This window comes from Bubalus bubalis, chromosome 19, assembly GCF_019923935.1.
Source record: "Bubalus bubalis isolate 160015118507 breed Murrah chromosome 19, NDDB_SH_1, whole genome shotgun sequence".
Lineage (NCBI taxonomy): Eukaryota > Metazoa > Chordata > Mammalia > Artiodactyla > Bovidae > Bubalus > Bubalus bubalis.
The window spans coordinates 3,325,162-3,350,026 of NC_059175.1; the positions used below are offsets into that span (position 1 = coordinate 3,325,162).

General features: G+C 43.2%; 1 long non-coding RNA gene across 2 annotated transcripts; it reads right to left on the reverse strand.

Moving 5' to 3' along the window:
• Positions 1 to 4,123: 4,123 nt before the first annotated feature.
• Positions 4,124 to 23,615, reverse strand: LOC123330573. 2 transcript variants are annotated; one of them, XR_006546589.2, is made up of 2 exons: positions 22,246 to 23,615; positions 4,124 to 7,042 (listed from the first exon to the last, which is right to left on the reverse strand). It is a non-coding gene; the product is annotated as an uncharacterized LOC123330573 (long non-coding RNA). The 2 variants fall into 2 exon arrangements; XR_006546590.2 differs by lacking the exon at positions 22,246 to 23,615 and adding an exon at positions 9,324 to 9,647.
• Between the last annotated feature and the right edge of the window lie 1,250 nt (positions 23,616 to 24,865).

A 24,865-nucleotide genomic window follows, 5' to 3' on the forward strand; every position in this document is an offset into this window, starting at 1 on the left:
CAGAGACTATCAAGCTCTTTAGCAAAATGTCTCCTCTTCTTCCTGAGCACATAGCTAGACTACCTTTCCCAGCTTCCCTTGCAGTTAAATTTGGACATGTGACTGAGTCCTAGCCAATGAAATATGAGAAAAGGTGGGCGCCACCTCCTGACCTCATTCATGAACTCTCTCTGGCCCTGCCCCATGCTCTTTCCCCCCTTCTTACTGGCTGGAATAGTGATGACCTGCAGGACAGATTTGAAATTTATATGTTGAAGATGGAAGCACCCCTTTTATCTGGGATTTCTAATGACAGAAAAGACTGCCACACTGGCTTTTCACATATCCAAGACTGTTAGGTGGTCAAGAAACAACCATCAGTGGTTAAGACCATATATGATTGGTATTGGGTCTATTTGTTATAGCAATAGTGTTATACTAACTAATACACTCTGGGCAAGTTATTAATTTTTTTTGAACCTCATTTTTCTCATCTCAACATAAGATGGGAATATGTTATCATAAAGATGTATATTACTGCTCGAGTCTCTTTTAAGACAGAACTCCTGTTACACAGTACAGAGATCCATTTCTCACATAAGCATAAGCAATTCAGGGCTGATTCGGGAGCCCATGGTTCTCCAGGAACCTAGATTCCTTCTCCCTTGTTGCTCTGCTACCCTCAAAGTATTACTCTGTTCTGCCAGTCCCAGATGTCTTGCCTTCATTCTTGCATGCCAGCCAAGGTGTAGAGGGAAAAGGGCATCACCTTTCCTTTTAGGGGCAGGATATTGACATTGCACACATGTGCTCACATCCCATTGACCAGAATATGATCCTTCTTAGCTAAAGAAGAAGAGGGGGACGTGCTGCCTTTATTCTGGACAATGGTGTGCTCAGCTTAAAATCAGAGGTTCTGACCCTGTAAGAGAGAAGGGAGAATGAACACACTAGGAGACATGAAGATCTGCACAGATATAAAACATTTAGCACAGGGTCTGATCAGCAGTAAGGACTCAATAGATGGCAACATAGTTATTCAACTAACCATTGAATTTTCTAGGCTTCCTTGCCCTTCCTCTCCCCTAATCACTGAGACTCTGAACCTCCTCAACGTGTGTTTAACTAAGACTGTTGGCAGTGCTCTCAGGCTTTCACTAAGCAACTCATGACACCCCAGGCTGGGCAGGTGCCTGCCCTGCCTCCCCCATGCTGGTGTCTGCCGGGGCCAGCCTGTGGCCTGGGCCTGCATCAAACCAGGTAGGTCCCACAGGTCTTCGTGACAGAGACGCCGCCTCACCACTGCCTCCTCTGAGCCCAGATGTCAGCCACATGAAGTCTAATGACCTGCAGCTGGTCCTTGGGCATCTTCAGACTCCCGGAGGCTCAAGCCTGGAAATGATAATTATTATAACAATAATTGCTACCATTTCGTGCTGGCCAGTGGCCTGGGTGCCAAATTGGGGCCTTTACAAGTGCTTATTTGCACACAGACTGTGAATGGGGAGGCATGTTCTCCACTTTACAAGTGAGGCGCAAATAAGCTGATTTGCCCGAGTCCACACAACTAATACGTGGCTGAGGCAGAATGTGAACCCAGAGCATTCTTGCCACTTATCCCTGTTCTCTAAAACATCAGTAGTGAAGGGCTTGCAGCAAACCCCGGGAGGCTTGTCACTTGCCTCCCCAGCATCCACAGCCATTTTCTCTCAGAACAGCTCTGGGTTCTCTTGTGTGTGTGTGAGGAGAGAGGACCATCTCTCCATCCACAGACCATATGATCTGGGCAGGTTCCCACTCCCACAGCCCCAGCGTGGAGGACCCGCCCAGGACTAAGCTCATGGGTGTGTGACCCGCCCCCAGGGCATGGTGATTGCTGCAGGAGTGGGCTTCTGACCCAAGTGAGGGGCCTGTGACTGGGAAGGCAGCACTGAATCAGAGAGTGTGGGAGGCTTGGCCCAGAGGCAGCCAACTTGAGAGGCCTGCCTGCCGTATGAAGGTGATGAGCATTGGAGAGCAGTTTCAAGGAGACACAGGGAGGAGGCAGGAAGAGACAGAACAGGGAGCTCTGGGTGTATCCCGGATCCTCTCGCTGAGCCTGCCTGAGTTGGAGTTACCTGGGCCCAAAGCCACATAGGCGGGAAGTGAAGCAGGTCTGTTGCTCTGGCCCACACACGAGGAGAAGCATGGCGGCCACGCCACAGGGGGGGTTCCCCTCCACCCTGCATCCCTCTCCACCGAACCCACAGAGGGGGGTTCCTTTCCACCCTGCATCCCTCTCTCCACCGAACCCACAGAGGGGGGTTCCCCTCCACCCTGCATCCCTCTCCACCGAACCCACAGAGGGGGGTTCCCCTCCACCCTGCATCCCTCTCCACCGAACCCACAGAGGGGGGTTCCCCTCCACCCTGCATCCCTCTCCACCGAACCCACAGAGGGGGGTTCCCCTCCACCCTGCATCCCTCTCCACCGAACCCACAGAGGGGGGTTCCCCTCCACCCTGCATCCGTCTCTCCACCGACCCTGCCCTTTCCCATTGCCTCAACTCCACCTGGAACCCCCAGGGCAGGCTGATTTATTTATGGCCATCATGGTCTGGAGCAAATGACTAGAAATTCCTTTAAACATTCAGAGTCAGCAAAATAAAAAGACATCGCATCTCCTGCACTATTTTGGAAGCTCTTGAATGCCCTCACTAGATTGAAAGTGAAAGTGTTAGTCACTCAGTCATGTTTGACTCTTTGTGACCCCATGGACTGTAGCTCGCCAGGCTCCTCTGTCCATGAAATTCTCCAGGCAAGAACACTGGAGTGGGTTGCCATTCCCTTCTCCAGGGGAACTTCCTGACCCAGGGATTGAACCCAGGTCTCTTGCATTACAGGCAGATTCTTTACCATCTGAGTACTTAAGTATTTTCCCTATAAAATGCTGGAGGGGCCATCCTAAGCTGCTGGGGGTAGGAGGAGAAGGGCTAGAAGGTATTCACTGCAGGGTTTCCAACACATCAGTGTTTGCTATCCTTTCCTGGATGCTGGAGAGCAGAGGATGAGTGAATGCAAAAAAGATTCCGGCCCTTGAGGAGCTAACAGTCTAGGGCCTCCAGGAAACCACTGAGCTCCTTCTGTGAACAGTTCAGAAATTCCCAAAGAATACTACCTTTGTCAGCCAACCCAAGTCTAGCATCTGCATTAGGCTTTGCAATGGAAGCCTTCCGCATTAGCCAATTATGGATTGATTAGATGCCTGTCAGGCATGTGCCTGGTGTTCAATATGAGGGAGAATTATAAGGGACATTACCTTTCAATAAACTGTTTCATAATTGGGTGTATCATACAGGGTCTCAGGAGGAAACAGATTGTGGATTCAAAAGGGTATTAAAGGGATTTCCTGGTGGTCTAGTGGTTAAGACTCCAGACTGCCAGCGCAGGGGTCATGGGTTTGATCCCTGGTCAGGGAGCCAAGATTCCCATATGTAGGTGGTGCAGCAAGTTAAGAATTATTAAATGGTGTTAGAACAGAGTTTAAGTATGTGGGAGCCCATAAGGGAAGTTGCTACCACTCCCAGGCCAAGGAGGCAGGGGAAGAAAGGTAGGTCGGAGGAACCCGGGGAGAACCTAGCTGTGGCTTTTCCCCAGGATGAGTCCGCCCAGAGCAATGCACCTCCTGCTTCTGTGTCTGCAGCTCAGTCTTTCCCCCTGGGCTCCAGCCCACCCCAAGCTTGACAGCTGTCTCCATCTGCATCACCCACAGGCAACACAGATTCAAACTATGAAAACCAGGACTCAAAATCTGCTCCATAGAAAGATGCAGCATGCATCAGGCAAAGCAGAGGGCCCCAAAATGTGAGGAAAAAATAGAAAGCATTTCAATAGATTTTTATTTCCAAAAAAGCACCTGAGTGTGCAAGATGTTTACACACATGCCAGAATGACTATATGGCTATTTGGGGAAAAAAAAAAAAACAACTGTATTTTATGCATAGTGTGACCCTTACCTCACACCATACATAGAATACAACTCTTGTAAAAGTTCAAAGAAGTGTAATTTCTGGAAAAAAAAAAAAACAAACAGGAGGAAATCTTTACAAATGTGGGGTGGGTAATGATTTCTTAGATGGAATAAAAGTTATGAGCCATAAACAAAAAAATTATAAATTGACTTTATCAAAATTTAAATCTTCTTCAAAAGACACAGTTAAGAAAATTCAAAGGCAAGCTACAGATAGGGAGCAGGCATTTTCTAAATAATTATCTGGCAAAGGGCTTGTATCCAGAATATAAAAGAACTCATACAAGCAGATAATGAGACAAATAATTCAATTTTTTTAAATGAGCAAAAGTTTTTGCTTCTCAAAAGAGGGTATATGAGTCTCCAATAGGCACATATGTTGGTCATCAGGGAAATACAAATTTAAACCCAATGATGTATCACTTCATATCTATTGAAATGGCTAAAATAATAAAAGAAAAAAGTGTGACCCTACCAGCTGTTATTAAGGATGTGGAACAATGGAAAGACTCATGCACCACTGGAAAGATAGAATGGTATAACCACTTCAGAAAAGAGTTTGGCAGCTTCTTTAAAACATTAAATATACCATATTTAACTATATACCATACCATATAACTTTTAAAATGTTAAAACTTACCATATGATCAAGCCATTCCAAGACAACACAAATGTATGTTCTAAAAAGGCTTGTACACAAATGTTTATGAGTCTTTTCATAACGGCCCCAAACTGAAGACAACCCAAATATCCATCAACACATGAGTAGATAAGCAAATTGTGGTATATTCATATGACAGAAGTACTCCCGGAAATAGACACACTACAGATAGGCAACATGATGAATCTGAGAGCTTTGATGCTGACTCAAGAAACCAGACACAAAAGAATATTTTCTGAATGATTCCAGTTACATGACTTCTAAAACAGGCCAACTCATTTGTAATAACAGGTATCAGATCAGTGGTTGCCTGGGGTAGGGGGTGTAGAAGCTGAGTGAGTGGGGCACGAGGGAATATTCTGTAATGACGGGAGGGTTTTGACTGGGGTTATACAAAGTGTGTACACATCTGACAGACATCACTGAATTGTGCACTTAGAATATGTGCGTTCATTGTATGCAAGTTACAGCTCCACAAATCTGACTTCTGGGCAAAAGGTCTAAGCAGTTACAGGAAAAATCAGAGTGCTGTTGGACTTCCTCAGAGGGGAGATGTTTTTGAGAAAGCACTGTCATCTTCTCAGTGCTCAGGATCTTTTGGTCTCAACCAGGACCTGCTAGAAGTCATGATTTCCTTCCCAGCCCACAAGACTTCTCCCTCTTGGACAGACTCTGGGGGTGTATCTCTGACGACTTCCTCTGACTCTGATCACCCATTCTGACATGTGTGTGTGTTTTTCACATCACAAAGCAATTCTCCCACCAGCCAGGCGTCCTAGTTCCTCTTTCTCCCTGATTGGAATGCAAATGTGATGACTGGAGCAACAGCTAGCTGTCTAATGACCACAAAGAGATGTTGAGGAAAGCATGTACTAAGAACAGCAGAGCTAAAAGATAAAGAAGAGTCTAGGATGTTGACAGTATTGTGAATATCAGTTAACTATGAACTGCCCACTTCTGAATTCTTTCACAGTAGAGAAAAATACCTATCTTGCTTAAACCAGTTATTCTGTGTCTCTCTCACAGAGAAAGCCGAAAGCAGTTCCTACCTGCTGTAGTATCCTAAATGACCTCTGCATCAAGTTTTGGATCCTTAACATGGCTTACAAGGCTCTTCACGCTCTAATCCTCTAAATTTCCATGCATGAATGTCAGTGGGCTCATCAAATTACACGCAAAATTGTGGAAGGAGCTGTGTGCACACACATGTGTAACTTTCCCTAGAAAGAAGATCAGCAGTTTTCATCAGATTCTCAAAGGGACCAGAGATACCTGCCCCACCCACCCTCAAATGTTTTCAACCTTATTTTAAACAGCTCCACTTAGTATATATAATCATCTTCTTTTAACATTAGGAAGCAGATTCTGAACATTCAAGCACCTTGTAAAGTGCTATACCCTGGGCAAATAAAGGCAGAAATAGTAATGAATGAGTCTGGAGAAAACGATGCCAGGAAAGAAGCAGAATGTTTCTCATGGGTGGAAGCCAGAGCAGTGTCTGCACTTGCACTCTGGGCCCGGGATGCGCAGGGCCTTTCCTGAGCCCTGCTAAGTCTCTCTGCCAGTATGGTTTTCATTACCGAGGGCAATCCTTTTAATGAGTTGTCTGCCTTCGGTTATACTTAACTATAATGTTCTCCAGCTGATTCCTCAGTAATTGAGAGGCTCTGGCTTTTGAAGTCATCTCATCAACCTGGTTTGTTGCTTTGTTCAATTTGGGGGTTACCTCTGAGAGACGCACAGCCCCCCTATCTCCAGGGTGCCTTAGAGCATATGTTTGGAACTTCATTCGGTGGCCACAGGCAGGCTTAACAAGCCCAGCTGATTTCGATAACCCCTGTCTCTGCTCAGATCCAGGGGAGAGTCAGCACAACTTCTGAGCACCTGGTTTGCTCAACTATTTATCGAACCTCACAGACTCCCTTTGAAAGCATCTTCTCAGACTCTTGGGACAACATCATGAAGGATTTTGTGTTGTGGACATTTTTCTTCCTATGTTTAGCTGTCCAGAATCTGAATCTCTTTCCTGTGTTTGGGGAACTCCTTCCATGGGAATCTCAGTGAAATGCAGAGTTCACCTCCTTCACTTTCCCAGCCTCTGTTGCAGGGAACATGACCAGGGCACCGCCAGCTGGCCCTGCATACTGTCAGATGGGACCTGGTGATGCCATGAAGATGGCCAGGGGAGAAACCACCGAAGGTGAAGCAGCCAGAGTAGCATCTCACTTCGGGGACCAGCCCCTGGTGGCCACTGCAGGGCAGTCAAGCAGTCTGTGATATCTGGAGCTCGGTGACTAGAGCGGGCAGAGCACAGGTTCTGTGGCGGCAGAGTGGCCCAGGTTCTGGTTGGCCCTGTCCTCCCCTTCACGTTGTAGATGGGGCATGCTTCTTCCACTAAGGAATGTGGAAAACAAAAACATATACAATATATTGATTCACAGAACATAAGAACCAAGGAAAAGAAAAATATCCTGATGATAAGGTGGTATAGAACAGTCTGAGATTGAGGCTTAAATACTTGCTGGTAGCCAAAGCACAAAAGAATACAAGATTAGTAATTCACATATTTTCAGGAAGGGAGGAGGGCATACCCTTCCCTTGTGTTTCATTAACATTGATTTCTAAAAGAAATTTACTTATAAAGCACCATTGAGTAACATAAAAGATAATGTCTGCAGTGGTTTTTTGGTGATAAATAAATTAGTGAATTTCACATGGCTATGTATGAAACTAAAGCTCAATTCAAAGAACACAATTCTAAGACAGGAATTCTGATGGGTATTGCTGATAGAAATGGACTTTTATATACTGCTAAGAAGGTCACTCTGAACTGTGTCTTTTGGATCTCAGGCACAGTATTGTGGTTTTACTTGATTAAATCAATGCTCAAAATCATTATTTCACCTTATATCAATGAGGACCTTTTCAGTAGCAAGTGATAGAATACCGAACTCAAAAGCATTTTATCCAAAAGAGAGAAGTTTTCATTCGTGTTATTGAAAAGTCCTGGCTTCAGGCACAGCTAGGTCCAGGGGTTCAAATAAGGTTAAATAAGCTTGGTTTCTTGACAACTCTCAACACTTTATTGGCTTCATTCTCAGGATTCTTGTGGTGGCAAAACAGTTCCTGCAACTTTGAACCTTTTATCTGATCTGCTTCGTGCCCAGGGCGAGAGAGAGAGCTCCCTCAGGCACAGAATTTTGCCATCAGCCTCAGGAAAAAAGAAACCATTTTCTTCTCATCATCTCAGGTTTTGTCATGAGTATATCCTTGGGCCAACGATGATGGCAAGAGGAATGTGACACCTGCCTGGCTTCAGTCTCAATCCCATAACCTGACCACGTATCTTGAGAGCTACAGATGTAGAGGAAATGGATTATGAAGAGATAAACAGCAGTGCTTCATAACACATGCTTTCTAAGTTCAGGGACCTGCTTAGAAGAAAAGGGGCTCAATCTATGAAATCAGATTACTATCAGAGGCCAAAGAGTTTACGAATTCCTGGCAGAATGTCATTCTTTTTTCAATGACCAAATTTATCATTATTAAATTATTGATAGAGAAGTTTCTAATCCATTTTCTAGATGGGAAAATTAATGCCACAGGAGGGTGACCTAATGGTCACTCTTCCCATGCAGTAAGAACAATCTCTTATATCTCCTATTAGTTCAAAGATACATATTTGTTTGTGTTTTTTTTTTACATTAGCATCTCTGAAATTGAACTGCAAGAGTTATTAAGTGACCACCCCCCCCCCGCCTGCCCCCCACAAATACACTGGTTCTCTTTGCTCTAGGACATGCCCATGTAACTCGCCTTGGCCAGCAGTGGGGTCTCCAAGTAGAAGCCTTGATGAGCCAGGGCAGCGGGCCATTTACCCCTGAACCTGCCAAAGGACGGTGGGGGCACATGATGAGATGGAGCCTGCACTAGCTGGGATTTGTGTCATGGACTCAGTAGTGTCCCCAGTATATAAATTCATATATTGAAGTACTAACCTCCAGTACCTCAGGATGGGACTGCATTTGGAAATAGAGTCTTTAAAGAGGCTATTATATTTAAATGAGGTCATTAAGTGGGCCCTCATTCAAAATGACTGATGTATTTATAAAAAGAGGAGATAAAGGCACAGACAGACCCAGGGAGAAGGTGGTTTCTACAAACCAAGGAGAGAGGCCTCAGAAGACGCCCGCTCTGCCTCGATCGTGAAACTGTGGACTCCAGAACTCACGAGGAAATAATTTTCTGTTGTTGAAGTCACCTGGTCTGTGCTACTTTCTTATGACAGCCAGTCCCCTGCTAGCCAAGGTAAGCAGAGCCCTCCCGTGTCCTGCATCTGACATGTGACTTGAGGAAGTAAGCTTTGACTGTGACATCCACTTGGACTCTATAGCTACAGCAGCACAAGCTACGCTGAGCTGAAAATGCATGGAAGCGACAAGAAGCCAGCGCACGGTTAGCAGGCAGCCCTTTTTCTTTCTTAGAGACAATACAGTAATCACCTTGAACCTGATCTAATTTTCTATTAATTGAAACCCAATATATTCAGCACTGGATAGTTGATAAAATATGTATATATCCATCTCTCTTTCGCATTTCCACAATTACACAGTTGTAGAAGAAATGATAATAGTGATAGCCATAATAATAATAGTTAATGTATTCAAGCACTTACCTTGATCACAAGGTACCTCAACCTACAATGCTGAGCACGTTTCATTCTATTAGTAATCCTCTCCAAAAACCCATGAGGTATTTTACCTGCTAAGTCGCTTCAGTCGTGTCCGACTCTGCGACGCCATAGACGGCAGCCCACGAGGCTCCCCCGTCCCTGGGATTCTCCAGGCAAGAACACTGGAGTGGGTTGCCATTTCCTTCTCCCCATTTTATCATCCCCATTTAAAGACTAGAAAATTTAAAGAGATAAAATGAACACCCTATCCTCCCCACCACCCCTCATCTCAGTAAATCAGAACCAAGGTTGGACTTCCCTGGCAGTCCAGTGTTCTAAGCTCAGTGTTTAGAACTCTGAGCTTCCAGTTCAGTGGGTGCAGGTTTGACCCCAGTCTGCTCAGGGAACTAAGAGCCTACATGCTGTGTGGCCAAAACAAACAACTCAAGCCAAGGTCACCCAGGGACTCGGCTTCATTCCAGGAGGCTGCCCATGGGTAAAATTTTCTTTTTATTAAGAAAACATCACTTATCTTTTATTTTACTGTACATAGTACAATTGATAGTAATATGGCTTTTATTTTTCATTTTAGTAATTTCAGCTTTCCAATGAAATCTAGGAAGCTTTCCTCGTTTATCTGACTTTATACAACTTCAAGTATCTATATATGGAGTTAAATGCCACATATAAATAAGGTGGAATTTTTTCCACATCATATCCATAGCTCACGATATGCCATTTTAAAAATTCTGCCTGGAAAAACAACCATTCTCTACAAACTGTGGGGATGATTTATTCGATTGTTGTTATTCATGGCTAGGAAAAACTTAGAATGCTCAAAATAAGCAAAAACATTTCAGCAGCTGCTGCAGATGTTCTACTCCCCAACACAAAGTTGGCCTCGAACAGCAGTGATCACGCAGAAATGCCAGCCTCACATTGAAGCCATTAGGACTTTAAAAGGAGCGTGTGCTAATGGGGATGTCCTTGTGAAAACTCTGATTACTGGGAGAGTGCCCAAGCTAATCTTTGACCCTGAAGTTAGCCCCAATCTTGATCTCCGGGGCCCCTTGAAGGCAAGATCACCCTTTCTCATGTAACTGGAGCTGCGTGGAGCAGGGAAGGATGAGGTGTTAAGAGAGTCCTAATGAGCCATGTTACAGATGTGTAAAACAGCTGGGGGGATGATGTCACTAGGCTCACCCTGCCGCCTCTGCTACTTGCTGCTGTTATTAGAAACAGACACTGGAGGAGGGCACCCAGAATATGCGCCCGTCCCTTGGCGACCACTCTCTGGTCCTAATTAGGTAGGCTGGGCCCCAGCTGCTGCGCATAAACCTCACCAGGTGACTCCAAACTGCCTAGCTCTATAATCCAGATGAGCTCTGCTCCAGCTTGCACTACAAAAGAGGTCATCTTCAGATTTATTGTACTTGTTACATGGTAAGCCTGACCCCTGGATGGGTGGAGAGAGAAATGAAATTCTCAGAGAAAGGATCTGAAAAGAGTACAATTCATCACAAACTCAGAAAGTGTTCAATTAAGAGTGTGATTCTTAGAGCATCGAATGTCTGGTGATGTCAGACTCTGTCATGGCTGTAAGTTTAAGATTTGTTTTCCAAAACAAACAGGAGGAATCATCCTGTCTTGTTGCTAACTCCAAACATACATTTTTCCCCTCATTAAGGCAGAATAGGAACCATTTAAATGCTCACTATGGGCCAAGGGGTTACATGCAGTGGCTCTTTTAGCAACTTTAGGAGAGATTGCTGCAGAAAAAGTTGGGCTCAGAGAGATGAAGTTGCTTATCCAAAGTCACACAGCCAGCAAATGGTACGGAATCCTAGCCAGCCATTCTGCAGACCATGTCTCCAGCTTCCCCAACCACATTCATCACTCCCACGTTCATCCTAGGAGTGTTTCCTTGTTATACATCATCATACAACTGTTTTTCCTTTCCTCTTCCAATAATGGTAGAGTGCCTTGTGTTGTAATAACCCTCCTGTAAATAACAATACACCCTGGACAAAACAACTACTTGAAGGCAATGGAGAGTTATCAAAAGCAGACAGAAATAAGAGGGAAGTTGATTAGGTTCTTCTCCCAAGAATATATCTCAATTTACTTAGCCCAGAGTGGCTGGAACTTAAGCAAAAAGCTTCAGTTATACTGAATTGAAGAGTTAGAGGATGGAATTTGAGGCTGCAACAGCGTAGGAAGCAAGAAAGAAATACTGGAAAGGAGGGAGCCACAAAACATGAAACTTCAAAACTCTGCATGAAAGCTACCTCAAATTCTTATTGATTCCTGAACTGTGTGTGGTGTGTGGGGCAGCAGAGGCGGGTGGGGGGCGGGTGCAGTGGGGTAGGGAGGCAGGTGCTTCTGAGGGAACTGTTAGTCACTCAGCCATGTCCAACTCTTTGTGCCCCCATGGACTATAGCCCACCAGGTTCCTCTGTTCATGGAATTCTCCAGGCTAGAATACTGGAGTAGGTAGCCATTCCCTTCAGGGGATCTTCCTGAACCAGGGATTGAACCCAGGTCTCCTGCACTGCAGACAGCTTCTTTACCATCTGAGCCACCAGGGAGGTGCCAGGGAAGTTCCAAGATTCTCAGCAAAAAGCAACAGCTAGGAAGTTGAAGAAACTGAGCAGTTTCAGTTGTTGTTTATAGCAGAGGAGACTGAATTTTTATTTTAAACTGACCCAAATCATCTGCTTGCTGGAACAAGAATCAATACTCTTCAAAGAATGATAACTGAATGCAGAGGCTCTACAATATATTGTTCAAAATCTTCAATATACAATAAAAAATTTTAGACATGCAAAGAAACAGAAAAAGTGTGATTCATAGTCAAGAAAAAATAAGTCAATAGAAACTAACTCTGAGACTATCTAAATAATCCAATTAGCAGAAGAGCACTCCTAAGCAGGGTTTATAAATATGTTCAAGGATTTTAAGGAAAACATTGTATTATTATAGAACAGCCAAGGAATTTCAGTTAAGAAACTGAGATTATACAAAAAGAAATAACACAATACACACAAAGGAACAAATATACAAATGGTGACTAACTTCTCATCAAAAACAATAACATTCAGAAGACAATTAAAAGGCAACTTTAAAGTGTTGAAAGAACAAATTATTAACGTAGGATTCTATGTTAAGTAAAAGCATTCTTCAAAAATGAAGGCGAGAAGGACCTCCCTGGTGGTGCAGTCATTAAGAATCCACCTGCTAATGCAGGGGACACATGTTTGATCCCTGGTTCCCCAAGATTCCCCATGCTGAGGAGCAACTACACCAACGTGCCACAGCTACCGAGACTGTGCTCTGGTGCCTGCAAGCCACAACTACTGAACCTACATGCCCTAGAGCACATTCTCTTCAGCAAGAAAAGCCCCTGAGATGAAAAGCCCATGCTCTGCAACTAGAGAGCAGCCCCTACTTACTGCCTCTAGAGAAAGTTTGCAGTCAGCAATGAAGGCCCAGTGCAGCAATAAATACATAGACACATTTTTTTAAAAGAGGGAAAAATTAAAATTTGGAGGGAGAGTATCAATAAAACTGTAGAGACTTTCTTACCAATCAGTTTGAAATACAAAAATGCAATTAAATTAAAATTTTTTCAAGTTGAAAAGAAATGGCATCAGATGGAAATCCAGGACTACTAGAGGGCTTGAAGGGCATCACAGATAATAAATATGTAAGGATAAAAGATTATATTTTTTCTTCTCCTAATTAAAAAATGTCAGTTTAAGGAAAAAATAATACACTGTAGGATTTATACTGAAGTGACTTAGCAGCAGCAGCAGCTTAGGCAACATATATAATAATGACATGAAAGAGGGGGTAAATTAAACTATAATCTTGAAATAAAGTGGAAAATTGAACTGAAATACATTGTATGCAAAGTTGTACAATATTATATACTCTAAATTGTCTCTGATAAGTTAAGAATGCACATTGTGATCTCTGGAACAACTGCTACAAAATACAAAGAGATGTGGCTAAAAATCCAATATAGGAAATAAAACGAGATACTAAAAAAAGTATTTGACCAATGCAAGTAATACAGGAGAGGAAAAGCAGAATGAAAACAGATGCAAATAACACATTAAAAAATTATTCAAACATATCGGTAATAAAATTAAATGTTAATAGACTAGAATCTTTTTTAAAAAAAAGTTTCCCTAAAGGAAAGCCTGAAGCACAGATAGCTTCACCAATGAATGTTAACAATTATTTAAGGAAAAGTAATATCAAACTACTGCACAATTGCACTCATCTCACACGCTGGTAAAGTAATGCTCAAAATTCTCCAAGCCAGGCTTCAGCAATATGTGACCCGTGAACTTCCTGATGTTCAAGCTGGTTTTAGAAAAGGCAGAGGAACCAGAGATCAAATTGCCAACATCCGCTGGATCATGGAAAAAGCAAGAGAGTTCCAGAAAAACATCTATTTCTGCTTTATTGACTATGCCAAAGCCTTTGACTGTGTGGATCACAATCAACTGTGGAAAATTCTGAAAGAGATGGGAATACCAGACCACCTGATCTGCCTCTTGAGAAATCTGTATGCAGGTCAGGAAGCAACAGTTAGAACTGGACATGGAACAAGAGACTGGTTCCAAATAGGAAAAGGAGTACGCCAAGGCTGTATATTGTCACCCTGCTTATTTAACTTATATGCAGAGTACATCATGAGAAACACTGGACTGGAAGAAGCACAAGCTGGAATCAAGATTGCCAGGAGAAATATCAGTAACCTCAGATATGCAGATGACACCACCCTTATGGCAGAAAGTGAAGAGGAACTAAAAAGCCTCTTGATGAAAGTGAAGAGGAGAGTGAACAAGTTGGCATAAAGCTCAACATTCAGAAAATGAAGATCATGGCATCTGGTCCCATCACTTCATGGGAAGTGGATGGGGAAACAGTGGAAACAGTGTCGGACTTTATTTTTGGGGGCTCCAAAATCACTGCAGATGGTGACTGCAGCCATGAAATTAAAAGACGCTTACTCCTTGGAAGGAAAGTTATGACCAACCTAGATAGCATATTCAAAAGCAGAGACATTACTTTGTCAACAAAGGTCCGTCTAGTCAAGGCTATGGTTTTTCCTGTGGTCATGTATGGATGTGAGAGTTGGACTGTGAAGAAGGCTGAGCGCCAAAGAATTGATGCTTTTGAACTGTGGTGTTGGAGAAGACTCTTGAGAGTCCCTTGGACTGCAAGGAGATCCAGCCAGTCCATTCTGAAGGAGATCAGCCCTGGGATTTCTTTGGAAGGAATGATGCTAGAGCTGAAACTCCAGTACTTTGGCCACCTCATACGAAGAGTTGACTCACTGGAAAAGACTCTGATGCTGGGAGGGATTGGGGACAGGAGGAGAAGGGGACGACAGAGGATGAGATGGCTGGATGGCATCACTGACTCGATGGACATGAGTCTGAGTGAACTCTGGGAGTTGGTGATGGACAGGAAGGCCTGGCGTGCTGCGATTCATGGGGTCACAAAGAGTCGGACACGACTGAGTGACTGAACTGAACTGAAATAACAAAGGCTTTTGCCATCTGCCTGTATGGCGATTGAACTCCGTTCTGCTATAGCTGCTGACCTTCAACAACCCCTAAGGAAGTTCAGAGTGGAGTGAGGCACTCTGTGCTCCAGGGAATTTGGTGAGACAGATCTTTAGATAGTTGGATGTTTTTAGGAACAGATTTTATGATCTCAATCCTTGCATCTCCTTATATCTAGTGAAGCACTAAATCTCTTCATGGTGACATCAGACCTTCATGACTAAAAAAGTCAGATCAGATCAGTTGCTCAGTTGTGTCCGACTCTTTGTGACCCCATGATTCGCAGCATGCCAGGCCTCCCCGTCCATCACCAACTCCCAGAGTTCACCCAAACTCATGTCCATTGAGTTGATGATGCCATCCAGCTATCTCATCCTCTGTCATCCCCTTCTCCTCCTGCCCCCAACCCCTCCCAGCATCAGAGTCTTTTCCAATGAGTCAACTCTTCGCATGAGGTGGCCAAAGTATTGGAGTTTCAGCCTCAGCATCAGTCCTTCCAATGAACACCCAGGACTGATCTCCTTTAGGATGGACTGGTTGGATCTCCTTGCAGTCCAAGGGACTCTCAAGAGTCTTCTCCAACACCATAGTTCAATAGCATCAATTCTTCAGCGCTCAGCTTTCTTTACAGTCCAACTCTCACATCCATACATGACCACTGGAAAAACCATAGCCTTGACTAGACGGACCTTTGTTGAAAAAGTAATGTCTCTGCTATCTAGGTTGGTCATAACTTTCCTTCCAAGGAGTAAGCATCTTTTAATTTCATGGCTGCAGTCACCATCTGCAGTGATTTTGGAGCCCCCAAAAATAAAGTCTGACACTGTTTCCACTGTTTCCCCATTTATTTCCCGTGAAGTGATGGGACCAGATGCCATGATCTTTGTTTTCTGAATGTTGAGCTTTAAGCCAACTTTTTCACTCTCCTCTTTCACTTTCATCAAGAGGCCTTTTAGTTCCTCTTCACTTGACTAATGAAACACCTTTTGTAAATGAGTGCTTCACGATACTGAACTCCCCCTTCACCAAAACCTTATATATTGACCTTCCCCCACTGCCGCGTTGGAGCAGTCTCTCACAGCCGTCTGAGATGCTGCCTCCCGGACTATAGTCCTCATTTTCCCCCAAATAAAATTCAACTCACAACGCTCAAGTTGTACATCAATTCTGAGTCGCTAGAGACAAGGCAAGGGTGTCTTTGCCTTCAGCATTCATATCCAACTTATTACTGTAAGTCTTCACCTGGTCAATAGGCAAGAAAAAAAGTAATGGAAGATACAGAGATGTGAAAGAAACAAAATAATCTGTACTCAAAGATAACATAATTATTTATGTGGAAAATCCTAAGGAATACATAGAATAACTATGAGAATTATAAGTGAAGTTAGAAAGGTCATATGATATATAGTCAGTGAAATTTACGGTGAACAGTGTCAGATTTGTGGCCTCCTGAGGAGAGAATTTTGATCCAGGGCCAGAGATGAGGCTTGATCACTCAGAGCTTTTGTGCAGCAGACTTTTATTAAAGTATAAAAGGGACAGAGAAAGCTTCTGACATAGACATTAGAAGAGGGCAGAGAGTACCCCACTCATTAGTTTGGGTGGGGCTCTATGTACTTATTCAATTGGTTATTAGCAATAGAAAGGTCTAACCAGATCCACTCCCACAACATTCACCTTAAGATAACAGGATTAGTCAGAAGGTTCCTGTTAAGGAGAAACAGGTCCTCAAGCAAGATACACTGTTGTTATACAATCATTCAGTTCAGTTCAGTTCAGTCGCTCAGTCATATCCGACTCTTTGCAACCCCATGAATTGCAGCACGCCAGGCCTCCCTGTCCATCACCATCTCCCGGAGTTCACTCAAACTCACGTCTATTAAGTCGGTGATGCCATCCAGCCATCTCATCCTCTGTCGTCCCCTTCTCCTCCTGCCCTCAATCCCTCCCAGCATCAGAGTCTTTTCCAATGAGTCAACTCTTCGCATGAGGTGGCCAAAGTACTGGAGTTTCAGCTTTAGCATCATTAGTACAGAGCTTAAGAAAAACATACCCTTGAGCAAGATGGGTTCTGCTGTTGTGTAATCATTAGTTCTGGACTTAAATAAGGTTAGTCTTAAAGACTGTTGTCATAACAACTCAGAGTTTAAGAAAAAAAACGTCTTATGTGACTAAGACAAAGGAATGTAGGAGAAAAAAAGGTTTGTCCCTTTCTCCTCCTGGAGTGCCCTGGACCCCTTTCTCCTCCCTGAGGACCCCGGACCCCTTATCAACCTACCTCAGAATTAACTCTCTCATTAGTATCCATTAGCATCTTCCCCAGAGAAGGCTAAGAGTCAGACATGACTGAGTGACCTCACTTTCACTTTTCACTTTCATGCATTGGAGAAGGAAATGGCAACCCACTGCAGTGTTCTTGCCTGGAGAATCCCAGGGACGGGGGAGCCTGGTAGGCTGCTGTCCATGGGGTCTCACAGAGTCGGGCACAACTGAAGTGACTTAGCAGCAGCAGCAGCAGAGAAGGCAATGGCAACCTACTCCAGTATTCTTGCCTGGAAAATCCCATGGGCAGAGGAGTCTAGTAGGCTGCAGTACATGGGGTCATGAAGAGTCGGACATGACTGAGTGACTTCAATTTAGTATTCAAAAATCAATTGTATTTCTATACATAGGAAGGAAAGCTGTGATAACTTAGATAATATATTAAAATGAAGAGATATTACTTTGTCAACAAAGGTCCGTATAGTCAAAGCTATGTCTTTTCCACTAGTCATGTACAGATGTGAGAGTTGGGCCATAAAGAAGGCTGAGCACTGAAGAACTGATGCTTTCAAAATGTGCTGGAGAGGACTCTTGAGAGTCCCTTAGACAGCAAGGAGATCAAACCAGTGAATCCTAAAGGAAATCAACTCTGAATGTTAACTGAAAGAATTAATGCTGAAGCTGAAGCTCTAACAGTTTGGCCACCTGATGTGAAGAGCTGACTCATTGGAAAAGACCCTGATGCTGGAAAAGATTGAAGGCAAAAGGAGAAGGTGGCAGCAGACAATGAGATGGTTAGACAGCATCATCCACTCAATAGATATGAGTCTGAACAAACTCTGGGAGATAGGGAACGACAGGGAAGTCTGGTGTGCTGCAGTTCATGGGGTCACATAGAGTTGGACACGACTTAGCGACTGAATAACAACAATATTGGGAAAAATATTTGAAAATGAAATTTAGAGAATCCTCACACAATAATATCAAAAATAATTTAGTAATAAATTTAATAAAAGATGTATACAATCTTTACACTGAAACCTACAAAATGTTGCTAAGAGAAATACTAACCAAATAATGGAGTGATACACTATGATTATGGAATGAAAGACTCAGTATTATTAAAAGAGGTCAGTTCGTCCTCAATAGATCTATAGATTCATTGTAATTCCAGTCACAGTCTCATCTGATTTTTTTCAGGCTGCATTAATTCATTTATTGTCAAGAGATTACCTCCAACCATAACAAGGCACAAAAATTTCACTGTAAGTTTTTCACGTTCTGTGTGCTAATAATTTTAAACTTACAGAAAAGTTGCAAAACTGGAAACAATATATAGAACATTCATGTACCCTTTACCCTTACTAGCCTCATTTGCTTTACCACTTGCTTTACCGTGTGTTTCCTCTCATATATCCCAAGATATTTCCTTAAACAACCGTTGTTTAGTTACCAATTTCAGTACATTTTAAATTGATATGATAGTTTTATCTAATCCAATTTTTACCTAATTTAACATTGATAAAAATTTTTATCGAATTCTAATTTTGTCAATTTTGACTCAATAATGTGCTATGTAGAATTTTTTCTCTTTATTTTAGAATCTAATCTGGGATCAGATATTGAATTCAACTGTCACATCTTTTCAGTTTCCTTTGGGCTTCCCAGGTGGCACAGTGGTAAAGAATCCACCTGCCGATGTAGGAGACTCTGGTTCGATCCCTGGAGGGAATATCCCCTGGAGGAGGAAATGGCAACCCATTCTTGCCTGGAGAATTCCATGCACAGAGAAGCCTGGCAGGCTGCAGTCCATGGGGTCACAAAGAGTCAGACATGACTGAGTACTGCTCACTGCACTGATTCAGTCTCCTTTAATTTGGAATAAAATCTTCGGCCTTATACAACATTGATATTTTTAAGGAATTCAGTTCCTTCTTTTCTAAAATAGACTTTCTCCCTGCAATCTCCTTATAGTTAGATTCAACTTTTGTATTCCAGGTGTGATGCTGTGTCCTTCTCAGGTCATTGCATCTGAAGGTAAACAATGTCCATCTACCCCTCAAAGTCGATGTTAATTTTGACCATGGGAAGAAGGTATTCCCCAACTTCTCTATTGTATAGTTACTATTTTTCACTTTCAATCAATACTTATCTATGGAGAGACATCATGCAAATTTACCACTCCTCATCAAAATCCTCTCCTAGACTTAGCATCTGTTGAGTAAGTATCCTCGCCTGAATCATCTTTGCCATGATGGTTGCAGAATGATTTTTTAACTCTAGCGTTCTTCACATTTATCAGTCAACAGCATTCTGCTGCAAGTCAGAGTTCTCCTTTCTTATCTATTTATTGATTATCAGTATGACCTCATGAATCACTGTTTCTCCATGTCTTATGGTTAATTGTTGCCCTTAATTATCTTGCTACTCAGATTGTCCCTTATTTGACCAGCAAGAGCCCCTTCAAGCTGGCTCCAGTGCTTTGTGACTTGTCCCATCATTTACCTTTCCAGAATAACAGAATATTTCAGGCTTATCTTGTATTCACTCTACCTCAACCATGAAATCAGCCATTTCTCTGAGGATCCCTGGTTCCTTTTAGGAAATCAAGATCTGGACACAAGGTGTGCTCATTGTTCCAGCAGAATATTTTACAGAAATCAACAGGGTGGTTCTAAAAATTCATGTGAAACTTCAGAGGGCATGAAAAAAAACAAATACTGAAAGAAAGAACAAAACTGAAGGACTTACACTACCTGACTTCAAGACTTACTATATGTAGTAATATATACAATAATCATTAGGGAATAGGAATGGCAAAAAGATGATTCACTGGAAGAGAACCAAAGTTCAGAACAGAACTACACATGTACAATCAATAGGTTTTCTTTCTTCAAAAAAAAAGCAACAAAGCAATTGGGAAATAGAAAGTGTTTTTGATAAATGATGCTGAAACAACTAGATGTCCAAATTAAAAAAAAATAAAAACAAACAAACAAAACCCACAACACCTACCTTCCACCATATGTAAAAACTAATTTAAGATGAATTACATACATACACATAAAAGTTAAATCTATAAAGTCTCTAGATGAAAAGAGTAGAATACCTTCCTGAACCTGGGGAAAGCAAAAATTACTTAGAGCTCAGAAAGCAAAAACAATAAAAGAAAAAGTTGACAATTAGAGTCCATCAAAATGAACACTTCTGCTTATCAGAAGACACCATCACAGAATGTGAATAAGCAAGTGACAGACTTGGAGAAAACATTTGCAAAACATGCATCTGACAAAGGATTTGTACCCAGAATATTTAACACACTCCCACCACCCCAAAACAAAAATATCTAAATTACTTAATTGTCAAAAGCCTTGAACAAACACTTCACAAAGAACATGCTAATGACCCTTGAGAATACAGAAAAGTCCTCAACATCATTTGTCATCAGAGAAATGAAAATTAAAACTACAATGAGATACCTCCACATAGCCACTAACTAGCATAGCTAAACACCAGCAATTTCAAACGTTGGGTAAGATGTGAAGAGAGAGAAATTCTCATACATCATTATTGGAAGTATGAAATAGTACAATCACTTCAGAAAACCATCTGGCTATTTCTTATAAAGCTAATTATTAGTGAATTGTAATCCATAAAGTTGTTTACCACCCGCCCCCCCCCCCCCACAAAATTCAATATACACTTACCCTATAATCCTTGGTGGTTCAGATGGTAAAGAATCTGCCTGCAATGCAAGAGACCCAGGTTTGATCCCTGGGTCGGAAAGACCCCCAAAGAAGGGAATGGCTATCCACTCCAGTATTCCTGCCTGGAGAATCCCGTGGACAGAGGGGCCTGGCAGGCAACAGTCCATGGGGTCACATAGAGTCGGACATGACTGAGCGACAATACTTCCTTCCTTAACTCTTCCATCACTTACCTTATAATTTTACTTTAAATTTTTACCCCTTTATAATTTTACCCCAGCAATTTTACTTTTAGGTATTTATACAAAGGGAATGAAAATATATGTTCACAAAAACAGATTTACATGAGTCCTCAAAGCAGCTTTATTCCTTATAGCTCTAAACTGGAAATAACCCAAATGTCCATCAAGAGGACAAGGAATAAACAAATTGTGCTATATTCACAAAGTGGAGTATGCTTAGCAAAGAGAAGAAACAAAAGAACCCAGACACAAAAAAATACATATTGTATAATTCCATTTCTGTGAAAGTCTAGGATAGACAAATCTACAACATGAACCTGCAAAGAAAAAAAATCAGAAAAGTTTTTAAAGAAATAGGTATACATACGCCTCCAATGTTGATGGGCCTATATGTAGTTTACATGACCATCACTCTCTCTGCTATATTTGTCAAGACACCGATCAAGACTTTTTAAGTAAACAGTAACAGAAAACTCAAACTAGAATGAGCTGAAATAATAGGGAATATATGTGAATAAATAGTCCAGGATCAGACTGGGTTCACACACAGCTTGATTCAGTATCTCAGACACTGAAATCTATTCTGTGCCTCAGTGTTCCGCTCTGCTCTTTGGGGCCTGCAGGTTGCATCCACAGATGGATGGATAAAGATGTGGCATGTACATACACAATGGAATCCATTTGCAGCAACATGGATGAAGCTAGAGAGTTTCATACTAAGTGAAGTAAGTCAGATAAACAAATACTAGATGATCTCACTTATGTGTAGCGTCTAAAATATGACCCCCGTGAATTTATCTATGAAACAAACAGACTCACAGACAAGACAGCAGACTTGTGACTACCAAGCGGGGAGGAGTGGGAGTTTGGACTCAGCAGATGCAAACCATCACACACAGACTGGACAAACAGCAAGGCTCTGCTGTTGCCGCACAGGCAACTACCACCAACATCCTCCAAAAATCATGATGGAAAAGAATGGGAAAAAGAATGTATGTGTGAGGTATAACTGGGTCACTTTTCTGTACACTAGAAATCAACATAACATTGTAAATCAAGTATACTTCAATAAAACAAATTTTTTTAAAAAGTGAAGATTAAAGAGAAAAGAAAAAGGTAGAGCCTATTTTACCTTTCCTTGACTCTAGGCTAGGTTCTTGACTTGTTTTGGACAAGAGAATGCAGTAGCAGCCATGGCATACAGCTCTCAGACTAGGGCTCTAAGGCTGCGGGTGCTTCCAGCTCCTTCTTGCTTGTTTCCTTGCTTCTCCGTGAGAAGAGTCCTTCTTTGAGCTGGCCTGCTGGAGACTGAGGCACACAGAACAGAGCCCAGCCAGCCCGTCTGTGCCTGGGGAGATCTAACCATGTGGAAAGCCCATTCAAGATTCACAAAGCCACCCAGCTACCCAAACCTGACCACAGAGGCACACGTGAGTCCTACCAAGCTCAGCTCAGCTCATCTCAGACCAGCCAAACCACCCAGCAACCCACTGACTAGTACACAACAGCAAATGTTTAGTGCTGTTCACCACTGAGGTGTCAATGATTGTTATGCAGCATTACTACGGTAATAGATAACTGATACACTCTCCCAAAGAACAGCAGAGACTCCCAGAGATGGCAACCATGAACGACGGTGCTAAATTTGTAGAGTCATGGAGATGGGATCGGAAGTAGTGCCAGAATCTTGGTGCAAGCCAACATTGTGGAGAGACAGAGACCACAAGGAGGCAGGAAGCCTGGTCTGCTGCCTCTCAGAGAGAAACAGATGCCAGGCGGCACCACAAAGGGAGAAGCGGGAAGCGGAGCCGCCAGACCATTTTCCAGTTCCCAAAGGCCGGGCTGCACTCTGCACTTTCTTTCCATGAGAATCCCTTTTATTAATCACCCTTTCATCTGAGCTATTTAAAATGGATTTCTCTTCCTTACAGCCAGCCTTTTCCACTGCAGAGTAGATAAGTCTCAATGATCACAATCCCACTGAAAACTAAAATACTTTCACATATACACATGGGACCAAAATTTGCCCAGAGCCTGGCTAATGACCAGAAATATCGGGATATAATTGTAGGATTTATACCCATTCCCGTGATTCAAAATCACTGGGGCTTCCAGATGGGCACCATTTTCATTCTGCCCTAGTTCATCTTCTTAAAACCAAGCCACATGGATAGTTTGGCCATCTGCTCCTCCAGACCCCTTCATCTCCAGATGTCTACAGTTAAGGCAGCCCCATAAGCCTGAACCAAAAGTCATGATTCTTGAGAAATCTGAGATTCTGTCCTAAAGTGTGACCATGCCCAAGAAATAGTGTAGAACCTTCCAAATCTGTGATAGCAGAGTGGCTGGACAGTTCAGCAACGAAATACGAATTCTGCATCCAGTTGCTGGATGCACATGTTCTGTTTGAGTCTGGATTTCTACACTTCCATTAGCAGAAGACCACATGATGTAGCTTCTTTTCCCTTAATTCTCAAATACAGATTCACCCACAGGGCTCTTCTCTTCACTAAGAAAGTACGGTCTTGGCGAGGCACCGGTGGCAGTAGGGTGGGTGGGTGGGGGGAGTCAACACATCAGGTCTCTCCAATCCCAAACTTCTTGGATCTGAAAAACCCCAAACTTTCCCCCAGGAAGCTACATGAAACTAAATGCATTCCTTAAACACAGCTCAAACTTCTTTTAAATATCCCAGCAAACTCACAATAGAAATGGTACAGATATTTACAAAACTACAGCTTCCATGGATTTCTTCCTCCCTCACATCCTAAAATGAATCTTGGCTGCAGAGTTCCCACCTCAGAACTTTCTGATGGTCAAGGAATGAAAGGAGAGTGTGGTGGTATCCTTTTCTGACTCAAGGTAAGGGTTAAAACCCTTTTTCTCTCTCTCTGCAGGTGCCCCCTCTGGGGTAAGTGAACTCAGCTTTTCCATGTTTAGACCAAACGCCTCAAATTTCTTCCTGGCAGGTGTTCATGGGTGTGAGCAAATTAGATTTTGAAAGTATTTTTGCCACGAGTCTCAGGCCCTCAATATAGGTTATATGTTGGAAGTCCAGGGCCAGCCAGTACCACCTTTCTGAGACACTGGAAATCGGGGCTGATGAAAAGGAAAGTTAATTAATTGTGGAGTCCAGAATCAGGAAAACCTGAGTTTGAATTCAAGGGCTGCCTCTCCCCAGCCATGCGACTGTGGGCACGTCACTGCCGCTTCCTGAACCGCCCCATCCTCCCCTGGACAGCAGGTGCCCCTCACTGCTGCCTTCAGGAATCTGACAAGACTTCGCATGTAAACCGTCTGGCCCGTGCTTAGGGTTTACTAAACAGTTATGTATTAGTCAGGGTTCTTGATTACAAGCTGTGTGGTAATCAAATGGAATTTATTGGAAGGCTATCAGGGGCTCAGAGAATTGGCAGAGAGCAGTGATGAAGTCTGGAACACGGCCAGAAACCAGGAGATTGCTGGAGGCTTAAGCAACAGGGCCTTGGTAAGGTCATGGGAAGAGACGGCCGGCACGCACCGCGGCCCCGGCCTGGATGCCTCCTGCCCCTCCTCCCCGCTGCATACCACTCACTCAAGCTGCGGGGGCCTGGAGCGGACACCTGGGTGCCCCGCCTGGGCTCCATGCCCAGCCCCTGGCTGCAGCTGGAGCAGACGGAGCGAAAACCGTCACTCCTTCCTCCATGGAGGCGGTGGGGGCACCCGCACCGCCCGCCCCCCCCCCCCCCCGCCCCCGCCCACGACTACACAGG